This window comes from Triturus cristatus, chromosome 6, assembly GCF_964204655.1.
Source record: "Triturus cristatus chromosome 6, aTriCri1.1, whole genome shotgun sequence".
NCBI classification, from domain to species: domain Eukaryota; kingdom Metazoa; phylum Chordata; class Amphibia; order Caudata; family Salamandridae; genus Triturus; species Triturus cristatus.
In genome coordinates, this window is record NC_140589.1 from 402,810,316 (window position 1) to 402,836,613 (window position 26,298).

The following is a 26,298-nucleotide window of genomic DNA, read 5'->3' on the forward strand; positions in this document are numbered from 1 at the left end:
TAAATCCATCGTTCTTTTGCCCACTACACCACCCCAGTTTAGACATGGCCATATGCAAATCAGTCTTGACCCTGTGCCTCATGGGAACAGTCCAGCCCGAACTGCCAAGCCATATCTTCCCTGGACCGGAATCAAGCATCCTAGGACCGGTTTCTGGCTATCAGCCGTCATCAGCCAGGATAGCTTGACTCCAGTGGCATAGTGAGCATGGGTCCCACGTCTGGGAATAACCATCCCACTTAGGGCGAAAAGCGTTACAACAAACAAATGATGGACGGAATGCTGACAATGCATACATTTTCCCCCAGTCAAGAGATCTGGGTTAAATCCATCGTTCTTTTGCCCACTACACCACCCCAGTTTAGACATGGCCATATGCAAATCAGTCTTGACCCTGTGCCTCATGGGAACAGTCCAGCCCAAACTGCCAAGCCATATCTTCCCTGGACCGGAATCAAGCATCCTAGGACCGGTTTCTGGCTATCAGCCGTCATCAGCCAGGATAGCTTGACTCCAGTGGCATAGTGAGCATGGGTCCCACGTCTGGGAATAACCATCCCACTTAGGGCGAAAAGCGTTACAACAAACAAATGATGGACGGAATGCTGACAATGCATACATTTTCCCCCAGTCAAGAGATCTGGGTTAAATCCATCGTTCTTTTGCCCACTACACCACCCCAGTTTAGACATGGCCATATGCAAATCAGTCTTGACCCTGTGCCTCATGGGAACAGTCCAGCCCGAACTGCCAAGCCATATCTTCCCTGGACCGGAATCAAGCATCCTAGGACCGGTTTCTGGCTATCAGCCGTCATCAGCCAGGATAGCTTGACTCCAGTGGCATAGTGAGCATGGGTCCCACGTCTGGGAATAACCATCCCACTTAGGGCGAAAAGCGTTACAACAAACAAATGATGGACGGGATGCTGACAATGCATACATTTTCCCCCAGTCAAGAGATCTGGGTTAAATCCATCGTTCTTTTGCCCACTACACCACAAAAACGATGGATTTAGGCCCAGATCTCTGTACTGGGGTGAATGTATGACATTGTTCTGCATTCTGTCCATCAATTGTTATTTTTGCATTTGTCACCCCGAGTGGGAAGGGTATGCTCAGACGTGAGTCCCTTGCTCTCCATGCCACTGGAATCAGGCTATCCTGGCTGATGAGGGCTGAAAGCCCGAAACCGGTCCTAGGATGCTTGTTTCCAGTCCAGGGAGGACCTGGCTTGGCAGTTCGGGCTGGACTGTTCCCATGGGGCACAGGGTCAAGACTGATTTGCATATGGCTGGGTTCAAACTGGAATGGCATGGTGAGCAAAAAAACGATGGATTTAGGCCCAGATCTCTGTACTGGGGTGAATGTATGACATTGTTCTGCATTCTGTCCATCAATTGTTATTTTTGCATTTGTCCCCCCGAGTGGGAAGGGTATGCTCAGACGTGAGTCCCTTGCTCTCCATGCCACTGGAATCAGGCTATCCTGGCTGATGAGGGCTGAAAGCCCGAAACCGGTCCTAGGATGCTTGTTTCCTGTCCAGGGAGGACCTGGCTTGGCAGTTCGGGCTGGACTGTTCCCATGGGGCACAGGGTCAAGACTGATTTGCATATGGCTGGGTTCAAACTGGAATGGCATGGTGAGCAAAAAAACGATGGATTTAGGCCCAGATCTCTGTACTGGGGTGAATGTATGACATTGTTCTGCATTCTGTCCATCAATTGTTATTTTTGCATTTGTCACCCCGAGTGGGAAGGGTATGCTCAGACGTGAGTCCCTTGCTCTCCATGCCACTGGAATCAGGCTATCCTGGCTGATGAGGGCTGAAAGCCCGAAACCGGTCCTAGGATGCTTGTTTCCAGTCCAGGGAGGACCTGGCTTGGCAGTTCGGGCTGGACTGTTCCCATGGGGCACAGGGTCAAGACTGATTTGCATATGGCTGGGTTCAAACTGGAATGGCATGGTGAGCAAAAAAACGATGGATTTAGGCCCAGATCTCTGTACTGGGGTGAATGTATGACATTGTTCTGCATTCTGTCCATCAATTGTTATTTTTGCATTTGTCACCCCGAGTGGGAAGGGTATGCTCAGACGTGAGTCCCTTGCTCTCCATGCCACTGGAATCAGGCTATCCTGGCTGATGAGGGCTGAAAGCCCGAAACCGGTCCTAGGATGCTTGTTTCCAGTCCAGGGAGGACCTGGCTTGGCAGTTCGGGCTGGACTGTTCCCATGGGGCACAGGGTCAAGACTGATTTGCATATGGCTGGGTTCAAACTGGAATGGCATGGTGAGCAAAAAAACGATGGATTTAGGCCCAGATCTCTGTACTGGGGTGAATGTATGACATTGTTCTGCATTCTGTCCATCAATTGTTATTTTTGGATTTAAAATGTAGCACTGTCACTTCACATACTGTAAATTATTTTATAATTTTTAGCTTTTTAAAACATATGTGTCTTATATTAAATGATTATTTTTATTGTATGTATCTTTTATGATCTTCCTTCTGGAGATCGAATAAAGACGAATGGATAGATTGCACAGAGCAGTCAGGCTTACCTCAGAGGCAATGTGTAAAGTATTTGTGCAACACTTCAAACAGTAACAGAGTGAAAAGACTCGATAAAAGGATCCCACACCAGTTTGGAAAAATAGAGTACATTTTTATAAATAAAGGAAAATCAGGTCAACAAAAATCCAATCAATACAACTGGAGATATGCAGGTTTTAAGATTTCAGCTAAAATACCATCAGAAGTAACTAAGCGCCAACTGTTGATATCTGGTTGCGCCGGACTGGACAAAGTCACTATTTCAAGCCAATCCCGATGGAGCGTGGGCCGGCTACAGGGACACAGCTAGGCCTGCTGAACAAAGTACCTTAAATCCTGGTTTGCACAGCATTGTGTGTTTCTGAGTCAGAGATGCATCGCCCAGCTGAAGGGATGCGTCGGTTCTGAGGTGCAGCAAGGCTGCAGTGCAAGGCCCTGCACGGTCATTGATGATACCATTGATGAGGACTTGCATGCAAATTCCATCTTCAAGCAAGCGTTGCACAGTTAGGGCAATGCCTCGGTACTGAGGAGCTAAGAGGCTGTGATTCTCCGCTCGGCATTGTATTCGAGGCTGCTGTCGATGAGAGATGAGAAGTCCAGCACCTAGAATGCATCTCACATTGGCAGTTCTGATGCGTCATTGGGCTGGGACGCAATGCAGCTCTTTGTCGCGGTACTGAACCAAGCAGCAGTGGCAAACATTGGTTCTGCTTAGAGTTGCGCTTAGAAGCAATGAAGATGCATCCATTCCACTGGATTCACAAAACCTGGCAGAGCACCTTAGGCCCACTTACAAGGGTCCAGGACTGAGGTGGCACCATTTGGCAGGGTATACTCACAAATGGCACATTCCAGGCATTGAGCTCAAGATTATTGGAACCTTCTGTCCCTGAGGCCCAAGTCAGGATGGCTGCTAAGTAGCCGATTCAGTCACTTTGGGGTTCTGGGTTCAACAGATGCAAAGCTAGTCCTTCTCACTCAGGCTAGATGCCAGCAGGTCAGCACAGCAGGGCAGTAGTCCTTCTTCCTGGCAGAGTATCCACAGTTCCAGAAGTGTACTGAAGAGCTGATGTCTGAGGTCCCTTGACCCTGGACCCTGGTTCTGAGTAGGCCGCTCCACACTCCGCTGCTCATCTTGTGCCAAAGCTGCTAGCGCCTTGCTACTACCGTCGCCCCCTGGTACACTGTTGATTATTGTTAGTGTTATCGTGCCTCGTCTCCTTTTTACCGTTTTATTTACTGTTTCACTGTTTTTTTTCCTCCCCCTGGTAAACTGCTGTAAACCCTGTTGTGTTTTTACGTGCTTCTCTCCTTTTTTCCACCCTTTCCCGCTGTGCCCACTTCCGTCGCTTTTCCCGCCGCTGTCTCCCCTGCAGCCCCGCCCCCTCAGCTCCCATTCGCTGCCCCGCTCCCACCTCCCAGCTACTCCTCCCTAACCCACACAGCGGCCGTGCGCAGCGGCTGCGCCGCTGGCGTGCCAATGGCGCGCCTAAGACAAGCCCGTCTGCGCCCATCTGCGCCCAGCGCCAGGACCCCTGGCCCCCGCGAACACTGCGACGCTCGCCTCCACTACAACTCCAGCACCCTCCACGCACTCAACGCCGGACGATCACGCACCTGCTGCCTGGCTGCCCCGAAACGCACCCAAGAACCCTTCTCCTGCCGGAACTGCAGCTTCACCAGCATCCGGCCCGCCAACCCACCCACCGAAGAACCCAACCTCCTCAGATGCATCCTGCTCAACACCCGCTCCGCCCGCAAACAAGCCGTCGAACTCTGGGACCTACTCGACACCAACGCCCCAGACATCGCCTTCCTGATGGAGACATGGCTGAACCCCTCCTCGGCACCTGACATCGCCATAGCCATCCCAGAAGGCTACAAGATCACCCGCAAGGACCGCACCAACGGAATAGGAGGAGGAATTGCCATCATCCACAGAAACACTCTCAGAATCTCGACAGATGCCAACGACACCCTCAGCACCGCCGAACACCTGCACTTCCAGATCCACACCGACCCCAACACGACCCTCAGAGGCATCCTCATCTACAGACCCCCGGACCCCGACCGCAGTTCAGCGACTCCATCGCAGAATTCATCAGCACACACGCCCTCGCCTCCACAGACTACATCCTCCTCGGAGACCTGAACTTCCACCTCGAGAACAACAACGACCCCAACTCCTCCACCCTGATTGACAACCTCGGCAACCTCGGACTCCGACAACTCGTCACAACACCCACTCACTCCGCCGGCCACACGCTTGACCCCATCTTCTCAGCAAGCACCCACGTCTTCTTCGACCGCACCACCGAACTCCACTGGACAGACCACCGCTGCATCCACTTCACCTTCCAGAAACCCACCACACACCACCGCACCCAGCAGATGCCTCGCCGCAGCTGGGGCAAGATCACCCAGGACCAGCTAACCACCGCCCTAGCCCAGAGCCCACCCGCAGACCCGACCGACCCCGACGTAGCAGCCCGCAGCCTCAGGCAATGGATCAATGACTGCGCCAACACCCTCACCCCGCTCAAGAAGTCCCCCAACACCCAACGCAGCAGGAGAGCCAGCTGGTTCACCGAAGACCTCCAAGCCTCCAAGCGAACCTGCTAAAAACTAGGAAAAAACTGGACCCGCGAAAGAACACCAGAAAGCTACACAGCACCACAGGAACGCCACCCGCCGTCACCACCAACTCATCAGATCCGCCAAAAGGACCGCCTTCAGAGACCGCATAGACAACAACACACACAACAGCAAAGAGCTCTTCAGCATTGTGAAGAAACTCTCCATCTCCAGCTCCAACACCAACGATATCCCGGCGTCACAAGACCTGTGCGACTCGGTGGCCACCTTCTTCCATCGCAAGATCACACACATCCACGACATCTTCAACGCCGTCACCACCCCGGCAACCACCGACACCCCCGCTCCCACGACCACCACCCGCACCAACCGCCTGCTCACCTGGACCAACATCAACGACGTCGACACCATCAAGATCATGAACACCGTCCACTCCTGATCCCCGGAAGACCCCTGCCCACACCACATCTTCAACAAAGCCAGCAGCACCATCGCACCCCACCTCCGCAAAACCATCAAAATCTCCTTCGAGACGGCGACCTTCCCGGAGAGCTGGAAGCACGCAGAGATCAAAGCCTTACTAAAGAAACCCAAGGCAGACCCCAAGGACCTCAAGAACCTCCGACCCATCTCCTTGCTCCCGTTCCTGGCGAAGGTCATTGAAAAGGTCGTCAACAAACAACTGACCAGCTTCCTCGAAGAGAACAACATCTTGCACCCATTCCAGTCCGGGTTCCGCAGCAACCACAGCACCGAAACTGCCCTCATCACCGCCACTGACGACATCAGGATCCTGCTCGACAACGGAGAAACCGCGGCCCTCATCCTCCTGGACCTGTCAGCCGCTTTCGACACAGTCTGCCACCGCACACTAAGAGCACGCTTCCACGACGTCGGAATCCAAGAGAAGGCCCTGGACTGGACCACCTCCTTCCTCTCCGGGAGAACCCAGAGCGTCCGCCTCCCCCCCTTCCGCTCCGAAGCCACCAAGATCATCTGCGGCGTACCCCAAGGCTCATCCCTCAGCCCAATGTTGTTCAACGTCTACATGGCATCGCTCGCCCACATCGCCCGACGGCACGACCTAAACATCATCTCTTACGCCGACGACACCCAGCTGAGCCTCTCGCTCACCAAGGACCGCCTAAACCAACCTACAAAAAGGAATGAAGGCCGTCGCCGAGTGGATGAGGAACAGCCGACTGAAGCTGAACTCAGATAAGATGGAGGTCCTCATCCTTTGCTCCACCCCCTCAGCCTGGGACCACTCCTGGTGGCAGTCGGCACTAGGAGCACCCCTTACACCCACCAACCATGCACAAAACCTAGGGGTCATCCTCGACTCCACACTCTCCATGACGGAGCAGGTCAACACCGTCTCCTCCTCCTGCTTCTACACCCTCCGCATGCTTCGCAGGATCTTCAAGTGGATCCCCACCGAAACTAGAAGGACGGTCACCCAGGACTTCGTCAGCAGTAGACTGGACTACGGCAATGCACTCTATGCAGGAGCCCCAGCCAAACTCCTGAAGCGGCTATAACGCATCCAGAACGCCTCTGCACGCCTGATCCTCAACATCCCCCGCCGCAACCACATCACACCCCACCTGAGAGACCTGCACTGGCTCCTAATCAACAAGAGGATAACATTCAAGCTCCTCACCCGCGCACACAAGGCACTCCACGACACCGGACCAGCGTACCTCAACTGCCGACTCAGCCTCTACACCCCCACCCGCCAGCTTCGCTCCACAGACCGCGCCCTCGCCACCGTCACCCGCATCCGAAGAGTGACCGTCGGCGGAAGATCATTCTCCCACCTCGCCGCCAAGACGTGGAACACCCTCCCCATCCACCTACAGCAGACCGAAGACCTCCTAACCTTCAGGAGACTCCTCAAGACCTGGCTCTTCGAACAGTAGCAGCATTCCCCCCCCCCCCCCCTAGCACCTTGAGACCCTCACGGGCATGTAGTGCACTTTACAAATGCTATGATTGATTGATTGATTGAGGTCCAGTATTTATATCCAGCTGAGCCTTTAAAGTGGGGAGGAACTTCTAGAGGTTTCTCTTTGAAGTCCCCAGGCATCCTGCCTTCCCTGCCCTGGCTCCAGACTAACTACTTGGGGTAAGCAGCCCTTTGAGTGGAGACAGGACATGGCCTATTCAAGTGTAACTAGGGCTGTGTCCTATTGGGTGTGGTTATGTAGAAGGAACACACAAAGTCTATCAGTCAGCTACACCCAGTCATGTGACTAAGATAAATGTTACAGGTACCAAATGGCTAATGCAGGAGGAAAATGCCAACTTTCCAAAAGTGGTATTTTCAAAATTGTAAGCTAAAATCTGACTTCATCATAAGGTAGGATTTTTCAATACAGTTTCAAAGCCACCAAACACAAACTGGTAACCTGCTTCCATTTGGAAATTACAGCTTATTAAATGTAATAAAATAACACCAATGCTATCCTGTGGAAGAGGTATGCCTTGCAGTAGTGAAAAATGAATGTAAAAGTTGTTGACTACCAGGATATGTAAACACTGCACCCTGCCCTCTAGGCCGTCCAAGGTCTACCCTGGGGGTGGCTTATATATATTAAACAGGAAGGTTTGGGCCTGGAAAAAGGTTTATTTTGCCAGGTTCAAATGAGCATACACATTCTACGATGACAGACTTTAGACATGTTTAGAGGGCTACTTAAGTGGGTGTCACAATCAGTGCTGTAGGCCTACAAGTAGTACTTAATTTACAGACCATGAGCAAAGGTAGTCCCACTTTACAAGGGACTTAAAAGGATATTAAATATGCCAACTAGGGATAAGCCAGTGTGACCATGTTTTAAGGAGTGAGCCCATGCACTTTAGCTCTGGTTAGCAGAGGTATAGAGCTCAGAGTCCATGGAGGAGGAAAGCAAAATGTTTGGGGAAGACCACCCGACGGCTGGCAGATCTACCATAGTATGTCACTTCAGAAGTAATCAGCATCGTATCCTTCTGAGCTAAATAGAGTGTGCATCAGAATGCTGGCCCGATGGCCTGGCCAGCCATCCATCCTTCCAAGATTGATACAGTTTGTATCAGAGTCCTGGCACGAGAGGCCTAGTCAGCAACTTAGCCTTCTGAGCTCGATAAAGTGTGCATCAGAGTGCTGGCACGAGGGGCTTAGTCAGCATCTTATCCTCCTGAGCTTGATAGAGTGTGCATCAGAGTGCTGGTACGACAGACCTAGTCCGCCCTCCGCCCTTCCAAGGTTGATGGAGTATGCATCAGAGTGCTGGCATGACGGACCTAGTCAGCATTTTATCCTTCTAAGCTTGATAGAGTGTGCATCAGAGTGCTGGAACAAAGGGCTATTCAGACCCCCTTCATTCTGAGGTGCATGAGTATTCTGGCAATCTTCTGCATGCTTACAACAGGAAGATTGTCTGCAGGAGGGATGACGGAACTTGCTAGCCTCCCACCCTTCCGAGCTGGATACATTGTGCATCAAAGTGGCGGCATGATGGGCCTAGTGAGCCTCCCATCCTTCCGATTTCGGTACAGTGTTCTGTCGTGATGACTACATAGATAGACAGATAGACAGACAGACAGACAGACAGATAGATTGCTAGATAGACTGTATTGTATTGTATTGTATTTATATAGCGCTTGCTACCCCTGATGGGGTGTTGAAGCGCTTTTTTCGGCGAGTAGCACGCTACTCCGGAACCCATAAAGGATTAGTGGTGAATTAGTATAGTGAAATATGAAAGTCATTTGAGTGGTGGATTTTTGTCAGTTATTTGGATTGAGAAGGATAGTGGAGGGATAGAAGAGGGAAAAAAGTTTGCATTTATATAGCGCTTGTTACCCCTGAGTGTGCATCAGAGGATAGATAGATAGATAGATAGATAGATAGATAGATAGATAGATAGATAGATAGATAGATAGATAGATAGATAGATAGATAGATAGATAGATAGATAGATAGATAGATAGATAGATAGATAGATAGATAGATAGATAGATAGATAGATAGATAGATAGATAGATAGATAGATAGATAGATAATCTACCTGTTCTGCCTTATGACAGCCTATTTTGAACATGCCCACTCACAAAGCACACTGGGGTAGAGGTCTGATGTCTAGTAGCGTTTAACAAAAGCCCTTATTAAAATAACCTGCTTAAATATTTTACATATGACAATATACAACGTTGCGCTGTGCTACACAGATGTAAAACCCTCAAGTTAATTCATTAAAAAAATAATGTCTGCCAGAGAGTTTCAAAACTTGAGCAAGGAGCACGCATTTCACAGTGCTAATGTGAATTTCCCCTGTTGCTTTTTTTTAAATGGGTGATAAGCCTGTCCTAAATACAAGTTAGAGGGAAAACAACTCGTACCTGTAGCGATGCGCTATAGTGTTTGAGAGCGCCCCAGTGCATGCTGGGTAGCGGCGCGTGTTCGCGCCAGTTAGCCGCGAGGAGAGCTAGCGGGCAGATGCGTCCCGGCGGTCGGAATACAATAAAGTTAATCAACTTCACCACGAAGTGTAAGCGTCTTATATAAGCACATTAACCCGGCTTCTTACAAAGTGTTGACGAGGATGGGATGTCACCCCAGTGGGAGTGAGAAACTACAGAACCAGACACCCAAGACCGGGGAAGTACCGAGCGTGGCAGAGGAGCATCATTGAGACAGGCCGAGGCCGACACACTGCAAGGAGGAGTCCGGCACAGTTACCGGCACCCCGTTAAAACTGTGGGTGAGCAGGAGGTGCGACAGAAGGAGAGGCCAGGCAAGCCGCGAGGGTGAGAGTCACTGGGGGGGGGGGGGGGGCCGTGCAAGCACAGGAGGCCCTTGGCCTGGAGGGAAAGACCAGGCAAGGGGGAGCGCAGTCAGAAGCGGAGCAACAGAGCGCGCCAACCAGGGGTAACCCGCATCCGGCCAGCTACGGGAAGCAACAGATCTGGCAACCCCAGGGTTATTGCGGAGAGGGCAAGGAAGCCTTTCACCCACCCAACCCGGCAGATCAGGCGAGAGGCAGGCTCCAGTGAGTCCACCGGAGACGGACGACAGACGCAGCCTAGCCCAACGCGACAGGGGCAGGATGTGCGCCCAAGCGACGTCCCTCACCAACCTAGTTTCCTTCCTACCCAAGAGAGGAGAACCGGCGATGCCCTGGGAGGATTGGAAGCGGTACTTCCTGAACTATCTTGAAGCCTTAGAAGAAGAAGGGGAAGGAGGATTCTCAAGCTCAAGGAAAAAGAAAATCCTACTACACAACCTAGGCCCGGAGGGCATCAGGGTATACGATGGCCTAGTGAAGGTGACCAGACCAGCGGGGGATGCCGAAGTGTTCCAACACGCGCTGGAAGACCTAGATGCTCACTACCGCCCAGTCGTGTGCACGGCCATAGATAGATGCAATTTCTTCCAAAGGAAACAGAGCAAGGGAGAGTCTATAGATGAGTATGTGTCAGCTTTACGGAAGTTGGCATTGACATGTAAATTCGGCACGGTGCATGACGAACTCATCAGAGACCAGATCGTTATGCACACGGCCAACACAGCCATACAAGAGAAGCTATGGGTCAACGGCGATGCGCCGCTGAAGGAGGTGGTGGCATTGGTGAAGAAAGCTGAGCTATCACAAAGGTGCGCGGAAGCAGCCAAAAGAGAGAGTGGCGACAGAACACCGGTCTGTAGGATAACAGACAGAAGCAAACCAGAGACTCCAAAGCAGCAGACACCTACCAACACAAAGTATCAGAGAAGATACCCTTAGAAGACCACGAGAAACCAGAAACCACAAGGAGAGCAAAAACATGTGCTACAGGTGTGGCAGCCAAACACATACGGGCAACGACAGAGCATGCCCTGCATTTCGAGCCAAATGCTCCTACTGCAACATTATGGGACATTACGAGAAAGTATGCAGGCGTAAGCTCAGCAGGACGGAAGTGAAGTACGTTGCCCAAGATCCAGAGGGTGAGGAGGAAACCCAAGAAGAGGGTGAAGAGGAAGACGAAGTACTATGCATCGATGACCAGGTGTTGGGAGTAAACTGCACACGTTCCAAGAAACCAGCGTTACAGATGGAGATCGGCGGGGTACAAGTGAACATGGTGGCGGACTCTGGCTCACCATACACAATCATCCAGAGGACCATATAGGAAAACGAGTTCAGGCCCAGAGTAGGGGAAGAGCTACTACCCACAGACATCCACCCAGTCATGTTCACAGGTGAACCCATACCCATGGTGGGGTACCGAAGGCTACGATTCGAATTCAGAGGACGTAGAGCGGAAGGAAAGCTGTACGTGGCTGAGAAGGGACCGTCCGTGCTAGGATAGATGGACCAAGGAAATTTAGGGATACAGCTCAACCCGGGCGGGTCCACACAAGTGCTGATGATCGAAACAAAACAAAAGCACAAAGAAAGCAGGTGGAAGACAGAATACCCGGAAGTGTTCAAGGGTACCATAGGAAGGATGACGAAATTCACGCACAGAATCCGCCTCAAGGCAGGAGCAAAGCCAGTGAGCCACAAAGCTCGCAACATTCCCTTCAGAAGCAGAGAAGCGGTCCAAGAAGAACTGCGACGCCTGGAGAAAAACGGAGTCATAGAGGCGATCGAAAGTGCGGAATGGCTCGCACCGCTGGTGGTAGCCCAGAAACCGAATGGGAAGGTACGCCTGTGCGTGGACTTGAGGGAACTTAACAAGAACATCCTAGTAGACAAGTTCCCTTTGCCCCGGATAAATGAGATGTTGGCAAGAACAAAAGGAGTCAAGTGGTTCTCAACAATAGACCTCACCTCTGCATACCACCAAATCGCACTACACGCCTCCTGCAATCATCTGACGTCATTCATCACGCCGTTTGGGTGTAACAAGTTCCTCCGGATGCCATTTGGCCTAGCGTCAGCTGCAGCTGTTTTCCAAAAACTCATGCATCGGCTGTTCCAGAAGGTGGAAGGAGTCCAGTACTTCCAAGACGACATCCTCATCATGGGGAAATCCGAAGAAGATCACGATGAGAAACTGCACGCAGTATTGGCGATCTTAGCCCAAAACGGGCTCACGGCGGAATGGCAAAAGTGTAGATTTGGAGTGGACTCGGTGACGTACCTGGGTCACGAAATCAGTGGGAGAGGAATAGAGCCTAAAAGACCGAACATGGCAGCCATCAAAGATGCACCAACACCAACAAGGAAGGAAGATGTCCGATCCTTCCTAGGCATGGCGGAGTTCTACAGTAAGTTTGTCCCTCATTTCGCAACAACAACGCACCACCTGAGGCAACTCTTGAAAGAGAAGAACACGTTCAAATGGACACGGGAGGAACAAAAAGAGTTTGAGGAGATAAAACACGACATCTGCACAGCAATTCCCCTGGAAGGGTTTGATCAAGAAGCGTTACCTATACTAACCACGGACGCCAGTGACAAAGGCCTGGGGGCGGTCTTAATGCAAAAAAACAGGAACAGAGACATCACCATGGTCAGCTTTGCCTTGAGATCCTTGGCGGCCAATGAAGAGAAATTCAGCGTCATAGAGAAAGAAATGCTGGCGACGGTCTGGGCAATGGAACGATTCAGACAGTTCTTATGGGGCTCGAAGTTTCTGCTCCGTACCGACCACAAACCACTGGTGAAAGTCCTCACCTCAAGCGGACATGCACATGCGACACCCCGCATAGCGAAGATGAGCTTGAGGCTGTTGGATTACGTGTATGACGTGGAGTATCTCCCAGGGTCCAAGAATAAGGTAGCAGACATCTTGAGCAGAGCAGCCGCAATAGAGCCAGGAGACAATCGGGAACCTTCGGAATGGGAGGAATACATGGTAGCGCTCAAGCAGGACCATGAAGGAGCCGTCAGCGCACAAGAGTGGGAAGAGGCGTACGCGGCGGACAAAACCCTTGGTACAGTAAAGAGCTATGTGACCCAAGGATGGCCTGACAAACGGCACCTCGACAGCGAGCTGAGGAAATACTGGGAAGTCAGAGAAGAACTATCCCTTGGAGACAACCCAGTATTCCTACTGAGAGGGGACAAGGTAGTTCCACCGCAATCCCTAGTGAGCCATCTCCTCACCATTCTACACGAAGGGCATCTGGGGATCATGAAGACCAAGGCGAGAGTGAAGCAGGCATACTGGTGGCCAGCGATAGATGGACATGTGGAGAGACACGTCAGAATGTGCGAACAGTGCAGTAGGGCTGATAAAACACAAACCTTACTACGACCACCACTGGGAAAATTCGCAGGGCAGTCTAGCCCATGGGAAGCGCTTTCCGTTGACATTCTGGGTCCAGTCCTGAACGCAGAAGGTGTGCCCAAATACGTCATAGTACTGATGGACAGGTACTCTAAATGGCCGGAGGTGGAGGTATGTGAGACGGCAGACACCGAGGCAGTGTTAGCATTTCTCACGGCCACGTTCCTGAGGGAAGGAATACCCAAGGTGATAACGTGCGACAATGGCCCGCAATTTGTGTCAGCGAGATGGAACTCCTTCATGACCAGAAATGAGATAGAGGTTAAGCACACCCCAATCTACCACCCAGCAGGGAACGGACTCGCAGAAAGGTTCAATCGGGTAATAATGGGATCCGTACAAGCAGCGATAAGTGCTGGACTGAAGTGGGAGAAGGAACTCCAACGCATGCTGTGGGCGTATCGCATCACCCCGACCAACACCGGGTACAGTCCGTTCAAGATCCTACGGGGGCGCGACCCCTTCATGAAGGACAATATAGCGTGGAAACACCTAATAGTGCAAAGCAAATGGTCGCCCGCGGTGGTGAGGCGCAACCTAGATAAAGCACAAGCCCTGTACACTGAGTACTTTAACAAACGACGCAACGTCAAGGAGGTAACATTAGAAAAAGGGGAGTGGGTAAGAGTAAAACAAGCTACGCTAAAGAGGAAAGGAGACAGCAAATTCAGCCCACCACTACAAGTGATAGAACCCTATGCCAGGTCGGCGTTGTTGAGTGATGGGAAGGTATGGTCGCAAGACAGGATGGCGAAGTGCAATAAATTCATGAAGTGGGAAGTTCCGGAAGACAGAAGAGCACCGATTACAGAAGAGGGAGATGAGCCTGAGAGAGAGGTAAGTCCGGAGGTCGGAGAGCAAAGTTCTACTCCTCCCAGTTGGAATGGGGAATGCCAGAGCGCATCAGGTGAAAGCAGAGAAGGAGGAAAAAACAGACAGGTCTACCCTACGAGCGTGGGGGCCCCAGTAAAAGAAGAAGTGATGCAAGGAGAGTTGGAAACAAGAGGAGAGCTCCCGACCAGAGGTCAACGGTCAGCTCAAGAGCAAGGACAGAACTGTACGAGATCGGGCAGAGTGATCAAGATGCCTAGAAGGTTCGAGGACTTTGAGACGCAGAGCAAGTAAGACTGTAAACGTTTGGCCAGCTATGGGCCTTTGTGTTGTAAGGGGCTAAAGGGGGGAGATATGTAGCGATGCGCTCTAGTGTTCGAGAGCGCCCCAGTGCATGCTGGGTAGCGGCGCGTGTTCGCGCCAGTTAGCCACGAGGAGAGCTAGCGGGCAGATGCGTCCCGGCGCTCGGAATACAATAAAGTTAATCAACTTCACCACGAAGTGTAAGCGTCTTATATAAGCACATTAACCCGGCTTCTTACAGTACCATAAGGGCTCAAAGTAAAATAATACAAACATAGAAGACATGCCACCAAGCCTTTTAGGTCACATGCACTGTTTTCATCATCCTGTTTAAGGACAGTCACTATCAATCATACCATTTCTTGCATTTGTAAATACATTACAATGAACAGATTCGGTGATTTATTTTGACAATATGTCCCGAGAAAATCGACATTCGATGTCTTTTAACCCTGTATAAATTTGATGGCTCCTCGGCTTTAGAGCAGAAAGGTGCATTTCCAACAGCAGCTTTGCTCGGTGCGCAGCTGCTTCTGCCTGCTACAACCGAGGCTCGCTTCTCCCGGGGTGGGCGGGGCAGCTGGAGGCTCGTCCGAGATTGCCAATAGGCAGGACCTCCGGAGACTGCCGAAGGGCAGGGGATACCCGATCCCTTGGGGATACCACATATTATACAACACTGGCCGAGCAATAAATACCCGTGGTGCCGGTAGAAGACTTGTCAGGTGGCAACACTAAGGTGTATATGAAAGTTGACGTGCCTCTTAGTTCACTAACACCACCATTGTCATCAGGGTGTGGGCAGGAATGTTTTTCTGTACATGTTTAAAAACTCTTACTTTCAATAAATACTTCTCTATGCTGTTTTGAATTTCGTAGACACTGTATCATATTCTAACATGCTAATTACTTAAATGACAAGCTAATTATATTCAAAACTTCGAGCGTGCTCGGGCTCTTAGAGCAAGAGCCGAGCCATGGTTCAGCTCTGGCTCAGCTCTCCCTGTTGATTTGTTGGCTTGCCCACACTTCGCAAAACAGTGTGGGAGTAGTGAGTGATATGTAGCCAGCGGCGGAAAGAATAATAAACACTTAAACTTGTTTTCTTTTAAATAATAACCTGTTCTCAAGTATAGAGAATCGGATTAAAGCAAGAGGCTGGCGTACACTAAACGCAGCTTGGTTGGCTCTGCGTGCTGCTGATCTGGTCTGGTTATTTCAGCGGAGGCTTGTTAAGAAACTCTCACGTCAATTCAGAGGCAGGGACTAGGAAATGCACAACACCGGCAAGAGACATGCAGTCATAGTCCAGACTGAGTACTAATCATCTAAGGCGGAGACCTAGCGCACCGCCTCACACTCAAAGCAAGGCAGCGCAACTCCCGCCGACTGTGAGAAGACGACCCTTCAAAGGAACATGCACATTCCACAGCCAAACAGCACTTCGTACCTCTGTAGGGCGCACTAGGATTGGCTGGGTGCCCCCAACGCTCCAATCCTAGGTCATTTTACACATTAGCAGTACCGCCCATTGCCAGACGACTCCCAGGATATGCCCAGCCCTTGTATTGGTTACGATACATCCTGGCAGTACGGCCACATGACACCCGTCAAAAGATGGGCATCCTGTGACGGTCATAAGGCTGAATTCACGAATGGGCTTTGTAAGTAGTGGGCAGCTTGTCACCTTATTTCAGTACTGCTATTACTTAGACATTTTGTACTAGATGCATTGACTGAAAGATTATAGGAAGCTGCACGGCCTCTCTTAACTCGTGCTAGAGACCGTTTTGGAACTTTATTGCAGACATTCCTGAATGTGAAGAAGAGCTGGTCGTGTATGTTAATACATTTAAAATATGTTTCTGAAAGGCAGAAAAGTAAAGATAAGGAAGCAACTATGTATCTTACCCTGTTGGGACTGGCAGATGCCCCCGAACATATTAACCACCAAAAGAAAATAAATGGATTGTATTCTAATTGTATTTGTATAGTAGTGATTACGAGGTGTTGAAGCATTTTTCGGCGAGGAGCATGCTATCCAGAACCCAAAAAGGATTATTGGTGGATTAGAATAGTGAAAGTTGAGTTAATTTGAGTGGGGGACTTGTGAGTATGTTAGCTGGACTGAACAGAAAACAGGGGGGGGGGGAGAGATACAAGAGGTAAGAGCCTAGTAGTAACATTAGTTTTGGGGTGAATTAAAGGAGGGATAGTTGAGGGAAGAGTGTAGAAAGGGTTATTTTGGAGATCCTAGTCGTAGAATACGGTTTGGGACATATGAGAGGTAGTGGATATATTGAGAGAAGTATAGGGTGAAGTGCAGGGTAGTGCCTTAAAGAGATTGTTTTTTTTTACAGTAGGAGTATAGTAATAAATAAATAGAAACAAAAGTATAAATTATACATATGTATATCAAGATATACACATACCTAGATACATACATATAATCAAATTCAACGTTTATATACACAGGGATATACTGTACATTTGTGTTTTAGTATGGAGGTTATGTAGGAAAGAACCAACTCTTGAGTAGTCTTCTGAAGATAAGATAGTTATCTGTGGATCGTATGTTTGGGGTAATCAATTCCATAGTTTGGCTGCTTGAACAGAGAATATGCCTACAGTGTTGTTTGTCTTGTATGGTGGAATTTTGAGGTGAGGTGCCAATCTGATAAAAAGCAGCTTGAATGTGGATCTTCTGGCAACCTGTAACCAATGTAAGACTCTCAAGTCAGGGAAGATGTGGGCTTGTGGCTTCACTTGTAGGAGTAGTCTGGCAGGTGAGTTCTGCTTCCATTGTAGTTTTTTCATAGTTGATAAAGAAGATCCATGGTAGAGGCCATTGGCGTAATCAAGGTTAGAAAGTACAAGAGAGATAGTGGCTTGGACCTTGTGTGGAAATCCCCGTTGGGGGAAGTTGCGTCGCCGAGTTTTCATAGTAATGAAGCTTGCTCCTGCTAATTTGTCCATTTAGGCATTCATTGATCACTTGGAGTCCATAGTAATTCCAAGGTTTCTTACTTCCTTAGATAGTTTAAGAGGTGGTCCCAGATTGTCAGGCCAGGTGCAGAGTGGGTCATCATTTCCAATCGCCTCATGAGTATTTCAGTTTTGTAAGCATTCAATTGGAGATGGCTCTGTCATTCACTGATAAACGGCTCTGAGGCAACTGAAGATTTTGGAGTGTCCAAAGTCTTTGGGGCTTTCCAGTTTAAGGAGGATTTGTGTTTCATCTGCATTGTTATAGCATGTGATCTGAAATTCATTGATCATTGCCGGTAATAACTTCATGTAGATGTTGAAAAGCATGTGTGAGATGATAAAGCCTTCAGAGACCCCTGCTTTTCTGAAGTACGGTTTTTATGACAATGTTCTCTTTTGAAGGTAGGATGTGATCCAGTCAAGCGCAGTCCCCTCTATGCTGGCTTCATAGAGTGTTTGGATTAGAGTGTCATGGTCAACTGTGGCCAAGGCAGCTGAGAGGTCCAAGAGAAGTGGTGCAGCAACCCTGTTGCAGTCTACTTTGTTTTTAAGGTCATCCCAGATGACGATGAGGGCAGATTCTATGCCTCTTCCTAGACAATATCCCGTCAGAAAGTATGGAGTTATCTTCAATAAATTGTGACATCTAGGCGAATGCTGCTCCATCAGTTTGCCCAGGAAAGGTCCATTTGTAATTGATCTGTGATTGCTGGGGTCAAGGAGGCCTAGGTTAGTTTTCTTTAAAAATGGGCATATGTATGCCTTGTTTTTGGTCTTCTGGAAAGATTCCAGTAGTTAAGGAATTATTGATGATTCTTATTACTGGTGTGGCAGTCAGAAGAATGTTCTTAAATATTAATGGTGGGAAAGGATCAGAATGGCTGCCTGCAGGCCTGCTTGCTTTGACCAGATCCATAAATTCACTTAGTGATATTTGTTTGAAGGAATGGAGAGGTTGGGTAAGCCTACTCTTGGAGAGCATTTTTGGAAATGAGTGTGCTGGTGGTTTTCCTCTGTTTTAAATAGGAGTCCAATGTGTCTGCTTTGGTTGTGTAAGGACGGAGTTCTTTCTACGCATTTAGATTCATGAAATTCTGTGAGCATTTTGTCAAATTCTTTATTTGCTCATTTAGTATTTTAGAATTCTGTCTGGATAGTACATTTTTTTTTTTTTAGCTTTTTGATAGCTGACTTGTATAATCTGTTACATTTCTAGTGGTGAAGTTTGTCTTTATTGTTCTTTGTTTTGAACCATGTGCATTGCAGCTTTCAAATTTGCTGTTTAATCTCTTTTAGTTCTGTATTTCTCCAAGGTGCCTGTTTTCTTTTGTCCCGTTTTGTTGTTCTGAGTGTTATTACAATATCAAAAGTTTCCTGTAGCTACTCAGATAGTTTTTTTTTAATGTAATGTATTGTGTCTAGTTCTGTGTTGAATAATTTTTGTGTTTCTAAGTTTTCAAAATGTATTTTGTTACACGGTGGATAGGTGGATGCATGTAAGGTGGTTTTAGGTGTTTTACTTTGCGGTGTTTTATGTTGGAAAGCTAGCAGATGGTGATCTTACCATGTGACTGGAGTAATCGTTTGATAGGTAACTAATTCTGGATTTGCAAAAATAACATCTAGGATGTGTCCAGCGATGTGTGTGGGTCCCGGGCGATCGCTGCGAAAGCGGCCAATGCTTGTTCTTTAATGGTCTTGGCTGAGTGATTGAGCACTGTTTTCTTCTCCCTTTCTGCAAATTGACCCTCCTTAATATTTAATAGTTAAGAGCTTCAACATATTCATTGTCTCATCCAATTATGCATTGCTATATTTTCTTATTGATCCCTTCGTCCTTCAACATTCTTCCTACCATCACCACACTCTTTTGTTCATTCATCCTTATGTTGTCATTCATTTTTCCTTGTCCATTAATCTGTATTTATCCATAATTCATACGTTTATCAATTTGTCCTTACATCTTAACACTTTCATTGAGGGCAAAGCCAACATTTCACTTTCATTCAGTTATTCACTCGAATATTTTCTTTTATTTTTTTGCATTTTGTATAGTGAGAAATCGATGCGAAGGTATTGCAGCGCTTTACGTGAATATCGTTTACATTAAAGAAGGATGCGTTCATTTTTTTAAGCAGGGCTAGATGAAGTGGTTTGCCCAGAATCACAGGATGTTGAGCCTGCGCCGAGACTCGGACCTAGTTCCTTAGGTCCAAAGTCAGCAGTTGTGGGTATTGGCACTTCCTACGCACTTAAAAAGACACAACATACGCCCAAGAAAGAAACCCGTCTGCAAATACAGCCAAACTATGACTTTCTCAAGACTCCATTCTAATTCAGGGTGCAAAAAAATAGCTGTATCGCGGAGATCGAGCGAGGATAACCCCTGGGTTTGGCATTACTGAAAAGTCCGTCTTCTCTATGTATGGCGCTGAGGCGGGTGCGCGCTCTGTGCTTCCTTATGTATGTATCCTGTTGTCGTGGAGACACGGATGATGATTAAATACAATACAGGGAGGCTCTACGGGTGCTGCCCAGAGCTCACACACGATCCTGTGCTAGCCCTTCGTTGCCCTGGGATCCCGCGCGTGACAAAAGCATGAGCGAGATCAGCAGCATCGCCAGTGGGGCAGCAGCCAGGGGTGCAGTCCAAGACGAACCCCCCAGTGCAGCCAGGATCATCGATGCTAACAGTAACGCCGTCTTCCGTTGCTACTCTCCCAACACTTCTCCTTGGAGGAGCTACACCGAGGTAACACGCCGAGCAACCATTCCTACTTACGGCACCAATAGCATGCCCCTCGCATTCAACACCTGGTCACGTGCAGGCCAAGTCACAAAGTCTCAAGGCTGTGCCCTCTTCCACAGCACCCCACCCATCCCCCTTGAGTTGTGACCTCGGTTAACCCGGGCCTGGTTTGTTTTCATCCCATTCCGATACTTCTACTTTGTTTTTAAAAGAAGTTATGCTCGGGGCTTTACGTGGGCTGAAAAAACTGAGGGGGTGTCTCAAAGTGGCGTGGCTAATGTACGTAAGGGCATGGCTTAAATGTTGTTGCATCTGTGATTGAATCCAGATGGGTAATACAGCAAGTAACATCACACGTTCAACAGGCCAGGTCTATTGGCTTTGTCAATGGTTGTTCGTTGCATAAGACAAATAAGCAACTACTACGGTCACGTTGTATAGAACATTAAAAATGCTTCAGTTCTGAAATGATGAGACTGAAAGTACTTTAACGAGTCTCTCTGAAGTTGCATCAAAGGCAACAAGCATTGGCATAGCCAATAGGTCTCGCTTTTGGGACCTTATAAGTATTTAGTTATGCAGCACAATATCCTTGGTGCAACAACATCAACTGTTGCATGGCTAAACACTTATAAGGTCCCAAAGGCGAGACCTATTGGCTATGCCAATGCTTGTTGCTGATGTTTCACTGTTTTTCGACTTTAGTCTGGCTGGGGCCCTGCTATTCAGGATCACAGCCTAGCTGCTTCCTCTCTAAATTGATTCCATGTACCTTAGGTACACCACAGATTGGATTCTGGGGTGCCCTCATAAGTCCCTAGTATATGGTATACTATGTACCCAGGGCATAGGTACCCCAGAGACCTACCAGGGACTGCAGCATATATTATGCCACCCCTGTGAAGCCCTCCAAAATGACACCACAGGTCTGCTACTGCAGCCTGGGTAAGGTGGTGCATGCACCCCTTACTGAGATATAGGTTCACTATATCTCACCCTATCGCTGCACATATAAACCTATCAGTCACCCCTATGGCAGTCCTTATCAATACTGAAGGCAGGGTGCTTGGTTTTGTGTGAGAGGGTGCCCATGCATGAGCAGAGCCCCTCTGCAGCCTTCGGAATCTCTTCTCCGGGGTTGTCTGTGATGCAGCCTGACCATATACTCTTAAGTGCATTATAACTAAACGGTAAATGCTTACTTTGCACTGGCTGCACAGAAACATGTCGTGTTTGGTGTCAAACACCTTGGAATCATATCCCCACACCAGTAACTGGTGTGGAAGTATGATCCCACCCTTCTAGAGGGAGAGACATGACAGCACCGGTATACCCGGTACCAGCTAACAGAGCCCTGGCATCACAAAATGGATGCTGCCGGCCACAGACACGAGTCTGGCCTCCCGCTGCTGACCGAAACTCCGGCAGGGAAGGCCTGGACAATAGGTTTCCTGTCACAGGGAGGTGTTACCACCTCCCAGACAGGCCTTAGTGAATTAGGGCTAGGTGGGTGCACTCCAGGAGTGATTTGAAGTCTGCACTGGGGGCGCATTTGGTGTCCCTGTGCATAGTCCAGTTCAAACCGGTTGCAGGGGCTACCTGCCCCTGCTCTGGCGCGAAACTGGACAAAGGAAATGGGTGTAGCCACCCCTCTTTCCTGACCCTCCCATAGGTGGGTCCCCAGAGTATGTCCAACCTTGGGTATAAGAAAGGAACCCCTGGCTACAGGACTTTAGATTACACCTGGACGAAACTCTGCTACAGAAATCCTGGAACTTCGACGATCTACACGACTAGATGACTGAAGAATCTCCCTTGGAGTAAAGGAGTTACTCCCCTGCTTGGCAGGCACCAAAGACGCATCTGTCCGGTCTGCATCTCCGAAGCTCCCGCAGGACGCCGAAGAATTTGCAACAAAGGAGGTGGGTTTCCAGACTTCCCAGAGGCTGACCCGAGTCCCCAGCAAAGCTGAGACCCGTAGCCTTCGTGGGTGCTATGGAACCGGAACCCCTGGACACCGTGCACATTTGCAAGTGCATCATCTTCTCGACGTTCTTTGAGGCTGGGCATTGGGTTACTTGTAGCCCAGACCCCGAGCACCTTTTACACCTAAGATTGCTGGCCTACACTCCACAAGTGTTCCGTGAGCCCACTCTTTGTGTTTCCGCTCGAGGCTCCTTCGCGATCCCTTGTCCGTTGACTGGTGGGTCCCTGCGAAGGCACCTCTGACCTTAATTGGGCTTCCCTGGTTGCTCCAGACGTGCCTCGACTCTCCATCGCTTGGAGATTCCCCAGGACCTTGCTGGTCCGCACCGAAGCATCTTTTCTCTTCCTGCGTGGGTTGCTGTTGCCAAGGATTGTTGTGTCGAATCCGGACACCGATGTTGCAGCACTCGACATCCTTCGTGGGACAGCTCGAATCCAACTCCTGGTCATCCTCGACGCTTTCTGGTCCTCGTGGCTGAAGAGTCAAGTTTCCCCTCTTCGCACCTGAAGCACCCAACATTGGTGGGCATTCGTCTATCGTGCCCCTGGTCACTGGCAAGTGACCCAGACTCTGACTACTCTGCTTTCAGGGTCTTCACATCTTCGATCCAGACTTGGATCTCTTCGGACACTTCTCCTCTTCCCAGCATCAGTACTTTTCAGTCTCCTGCCATTGAAAACGACGACGCGACCCGACACCATTTGACACCTATGCACCCAGCTTCCCTGGGTGAGGTAACGCGAGTATTCCGGTGCTCCCGTGGGTGTTGGCCCTAGAACCACCTAAGTCCAAAAGGGTTTGTTCCTAGTCCACTCCTAAGTGTCCTTAAACTTAAAAGTTCTAACCGCAACTTTCCCCATAGAAGCTAACGGGAGCTCGCGGCTGTGTTCTCACACTGCACACGTCCCCCGTGGGTCCCCTGTGTCACTTCCTTGGGGTCCCAGTGATTCTAGTGGCTCTAGGCCTTGTGTGGTTCTTATACCACTTTCTTATATGGTTTGGTCCTCCCCTAGGGCCTAACCTGTATTGTGCTAATTTACTGTAATATTTGAAGAGTAACATATGTGCTTTTACCTCTAGCCTCATAAAGAGACTAGTAGGGCGTGTTTAGAAATACATACATATATTTTATATATATATATATATACCTGGTGTGGTTCCCCTTTCATTTGGTCATTCAAGAGATTATAGACTGGTAAAACAAGCTGCTTTACATTCTTTCAAGACTTAGCCTGAAGGCTGCTCTCCATAGCTACCACTAGGATAGCTTTCAAATAAGGTTGTCTTTAACCTATCATCAATAAGGGGTTGTTTGGACTGGTGCAAGGTGCTCACTATAACTAGTGGACAGCATATACCAGGCCAACTTCTCACAACTACACACCAGAAAAAATCATACAGTAAATATAATAGCGGTTATACATCTCATATGTTAGCTCACTGAGTGAATAGGCGTGGAGACAAAAGGATAGAGTGATGTCATTTGCAAATCAGATATTCAAATTCAGAATACCATACTAACCAAGGTTCAAGAAATCTGGAAAGCTACCCTCTGGCCATGAGAGTAAGCAAGATCCCTTAAGAAGAGTTAAGGAGCAAAGGTAAAGAGTCCGGATCAGCAGAACAGCAGCCAGCCCATAGATTTAGGAAACAGAAACACAGCTCTCTCCTCTCGCAAAGTACGGAAAATGCGCCAAACCACACCCTTTTTACAACTAATTATACTCCAAACTCACATAAGTTCAACCCCTATTCTATCCACCCCACATAGAGAAAAACATTTTATTGGCTAAAAGAAGGGGTGTCTGAATCACACCACTTCTATTTATGTTTATGTTTATGTTTTTAAGATTTTTATTGCGCACGAATACCCTTGGGTGTCTCGGCGCATTTAGAACTTCCCAGAAACAAAGACATCACAGAAGATTACTGGTTAAATAACCAAGTCTTTAGGAGTTTGCGAAACATCAAAAGGGTGGGGGCGATTTTTATGGTCAATGGAAGGGAATTCCACAGCCTGGGAGTTGCCACCAGAAAGCGTCTATCACCCCATGTGGAGGTTCTGGTGCGTGGCACCGGGAGCACGTGCATGGATGCTGAACGTAGAGTTCTTTTGGGAACATAGATTCGGAAAGCGTCCTTCAGGAACTTAGGTCCTAAATCATGAATAGCTTTGTAGGCGATACATAAAGCCTTGAACTTTATCCGACTCTTTACTTTCAGCCAGTGCAGTTGGTGTATGGCCGCGGAGGTAGGATGACGAAATGGAACCTTGAGCAGTAATCTGGCTGCCGCGTTCTGCACTGATTGCAGCTTGGCTAACACCTGCTCCTGAGCATTGAGAAAGAGGCCATTGCCATAGTCCAGTTTTGGAAAAACAAGGGTGGTAATTAAGGTTTTTCCAGCATTTGAGGGAAGGTATGGCAGCAACTTCTTGATTTTTCTCAGCATATAGAAGGAGGATGCCGCCACAGCGTTAACATGATGCTTAAAAGACAGTTTGTTATCGAACATGATGCCGAGATTCCTGACCTTGGTCACAGGAGTGGGGGGGGGACCCATATCACTGGGCCACCAGATCGAAGACCACTCAGGAGATGGCCTGCCAAAGGTCAGCACCTCGGTCTTATCCGAGTTCAATTTCAAACTGTTATCCGCCATCCATGAGCTGATGGCCATCATCCCTTCTTGGAATTTAGCGGCGACTATAGGACCATCTTTATGAACAGCCAGCACCAGTTGGGTGTCGTCAGCGTAGGTGGTTAACTGCAGGTTGTGAGCTTTTATAACCCTCGCCAGGTCCGCCACATATATATTAAATAGTGTGGGGCTTAGCGAAGATCCCTGAGGGACCCCGCAAGGGAGAGTGAAGGTAGGTGAATAGAAGTTACCCAGTTTAACCGCTTGAGTTCGGTTGGCCAGAAACGAGGCAATGAGATCTTTTGCGCGATGAGTTACCCCCATGGATGCGACACGGTCGACCAAGATGGCATGGTCGACCGTGTCAAAGGCGGCGGACAGGTCAAGGAGCACCAAGATCGCGGCCCCCCCCAGATCCATGATGGATCTGATCTCATCGGAAGCCTTTACCAAGGCTGTTTCTGTGCCATGATATTTCCTGAACCCAAACTGAGTATCATCTAATAAATTGTGATGGTCGATGAACTCAGATAATTGCAGGTTCATAATTGACTCAAATATTTTGGCCGGAAAAGGTAGGCAAGCAATAGGCCTGTAGCTGGCTGAGTCAGTGGGATCTAGAGATGGTTTTTTCAGTAATGGTTTAATTACTGCCTTTTTCCAGACTTCCGGGTAAATGCCTGAATGGAAAATGGAGTTACAAAGATCCGTGAGGGGAGGTGCAATGACCTCAGTAAGAGTGTTCAATATAACGGGGGGACAAGGGTCAAACGGGGATCCGGACTTGATGGAGGTGACCAACCTACTAATAAGTTCATTTGAGACTGGACAGAAGTTGGTAAACTCGGGCCTAGGAGAAAGAGAATCAGAGGTAGATGAGCGAGTGGGGAGGGAAAACGATGAGTAGATCCTGGAGACCTTAGTAAAGAAGAAGCTGGCCAACGCATTGCACAGAACTTGAGAGGGTTCCGTCGGAGGGCCTGTAGGGGGATTGGACAGGATGTCAACTACCTGAAACAGCTTTTTGGCGGAGTTTTGAGCTGATTCAATTTGGGCCAGAAAAAAGGTACTTTTACATTTCACAATGTGTTTTTTGTATAGTGCCAAGGCATCTTTATAAGTCTGTCTATCGACAGGATTATAGTGCTTTCGCCACCGCCTTTCCAGGTTCCTACAGTGTTGACGCTGTAAGCGGAGATCGTCTGTGAACCAGGGAGCAGATGGTAATACCCTATTTGAAATAAAAGATTTAATTGGGACCACATGGTTCACTGCATCAGAAATCCATTCCTGGTATCTGCTGGACGTTACTCTGGGATTAAGGGAAGCCTCGTACCGGGAGTCTATTAGAGTCTGGGAAAGAAGTAAGTGGTCGAAGTTT

General features: G+C 48.9%; 1 protein-coding gene across 1 annotated transcript in view; it reads left to right on the plus strand.

The window, feature by feature from the left end:
• The first annotated feature begins 15,891 nt into the window (after window positions 1-15,891).
• The window catches only part of CLN8 (CLN8 transmembrane ER and ERGIC protein), a 183,305-nt gene continuing 172,898 nt past the window's right edge, over window positions 15,892-26,298 (plus strand). Inside the window, exon 1 of the mRNA XM_085610809.1 lies at window positions 15,892-16,217. The gene's annotated coding sequence lies outside the window, so the exon portion shown is untranslated. The remainder of the gene's footprint in view (window positions 16,218-26,298) is intronic.